The sequence below is a fragment of the Berghia stephanieae genome, chromosome 2 (genome assembly GCF_034508935.2).
Source record: "Berghia stephanieae isolate SIO BIC M18660-M18661 chromosome 2, UCSD_Bste_1.3, whole genome shotgun sequence".
Classification (NCBI taxonomy): domain Eukaryota; kingdom Metazoa; phylum Mollusca; class Gastropoda; order Nudibranchia; family Aeolidiidae; genus Berghia; species Berghia stephanieae.
Window position 1 is genome coordinate 100,680,545 of NC_088361.1, and position 2,500 is coordinate 100,683,044.

The window sequence follows — 2,500 nt, forward strand, 5'->3', positions numbered from 1 at the left end:
TCTCTCTCTCTCTCTATCTATCTATCTATCTATCTATCTATCTCTCTATCTATCTATCTATCTCTCATGTAAACAACAATGCGCAACGCGATAGAAAGTTACAGTGCTCTTAGTGCAAGGGAAGTAACCGTGGATGGTATATGCGTGACGTCATCGGCATACTCTCAATAGAGACAGCGCTACCTGAGGCTTATCTTATTCTTACCCATGAGTGTAGTAGGTAAGGAACCTTTAACAAGGACCAAACCTTTCGCCGCGTCTTGTTGAAGAACAATCCTCTCTATATACATTTTTACTACCGTAAAGCATTTGACAGCCTACATCGAAAGGGTCTTTGGAAATTAATCAGGCACTATGGAATCCCTGCAAAGCTGTCCAGATTGATCGAGATATCCGATGAGGGATTGACTTGTCAGGTAATTCATGGAGGGAAACTGACTCTGGCATTTAATGTCTCTGTCTACTGCTGTAGTTATAGAGTCAGAACTAACAATTATTCACTCAATACCTAGATGGCACTGTGATCAATACTCGAAATCATATTGAGCGGAATATATTGTGTGAATGAGGGTACAGATGATTAATATCAATCTTATTGCTGTGAACTTTAATTAATGCCATTTAAAACTAATAGGTGTAGTGAGAACTAATTAATATAGTGTTTTCGACTCGACCGTAAGTCGACGCAACCTATTAAATAATAGAAATTGACCAGTCGTGAAAATGGCAATTTAAAAAAAAAATTGAAGTTATCAGCCCATCTGGCAAGCTCAAGCCGAAATGCAAAAATTACATGTACACTATGATAGTTATGTAACATTATAATATACTTGTCTTGCAAATATCTAATGAATTGTCCTTTAAAAGCTCACAATATTAATCATTCTGCTACCTACATCAAGAGATGATAAATTTTTGGCCCAAAGGCTATGTTACTGCAACCAAGTGGTTATGCACTTGAAAAAAATCAGACTCATGAATATCTAAGTTGAGTTTTGTAGCGGTGATGAGACTCGTCTGGGTCGCTGTTGCCCGATCCCTGCGTCAGTCACAAATGATTTTTGTCTACACATGTGCGAACGTGCAAACCGACCGTTACCCATACCAGTCGCTGCCTCTCTTTTCTATTGTTCATCGTACTTTTACAATCAAATGTTCGTTGCCATTTTACTTTTTTTTTTTGTTGTTTCCTCCAGGCATTTCTCAAATTGGAAATTTTAAACGCTACCGTATCCTTATTAGCACTATAATGAAATGTTTGTACAAAATTCACATGGTCGTCGCGTGATTCCTCTCTCTCTCTCTCTCTCTCTCTCTCTCTCTCTCTCTCTCTCTCTCTCTCTCTCTCTCTCTCTCTCTCTCTTTATTTTAGTGGAATAGTCCTTACTTTTTACCTTCCACGAACACTCATGTTGACGATATTTTTCAATAAATTCAAGCGTATTTTGTTTGGACCAAAATGCAATTTGTTAAATAGACTAAGTAAAACTTAGTTATAAAATTTCGCAGACTAACAAGGTCAAATATCTGGGCGTCTAGAGCTACGGAATAATGATTTTCATCACGATGATCTTACCAATTCTAATTATTACAAAATAATGTAATCTTGTGGTATTGACACTCGCTTTCGGATCGGACGGTCCTGAGTTCAGGCCTCGCTCGGCGCATAGCTGAGTCCTTGGAGAAGGCGTTTTACTCACATTATTTCACTGTACTCAGGTGTAAAATGAGTACCTGGCGGTTAACAGCGTTGTCTCTGTCCCAAAAAATAGTAATATCGCATAACAGGCGTCATGCCTCGTCCTAAGTGTTATGTGTCGCTGTTGGACATGTACCCCTTACAAGGCGATTTGAGCACGTTTAGTGGATCTTGCGCTATATAACAGCTTATTTTTTAAAAAAGAATAAAGAGACCAACTTAGTCTGTAGACTAAGTACATTTATTTTCATCTCCGCTACTGACTTAGTCTGTAGAACATTCATTTTCATCTCCGCTACTTACTTAGTCTGTAGACTAAGTACATTCATTCTCATCTCCGTTACTGATTTCGTCTGTAGACTAAGTACATTTATTTTCATCTCCGTTACTGATTTAGTCTGTAGACTAAGTACATTCATTCTCATCTCCGTTACTGATTTCGTCTGTAGACTAAGTACATTTATTTTCATCTCCGTTACTGATTTAGTCTGTAGACTAAGTACACTCATTCTCATCTCCGTTACTGATTTAGTCTGTAGACTAAGTACATTCATTCTCATCTCCGTTACTGATTTAGTCTGTAGACTAAGTACATTCATTCTCATCTCCGTTACTGATTTAGTCTGTAGACTAAGTACATTTATTTTCATCTCCGTTACTGATTTAGTCTGTAGACTAAGTACATTTATTTTCATCTCCGTTAGTGACTTAGTCTGTAGACTAAGTACATTTATTTTCATCTCCGCTACTGACTTAGTCTGTAGAACATTCATTTTCATCTCCGCTACTTACTTAGTCTGT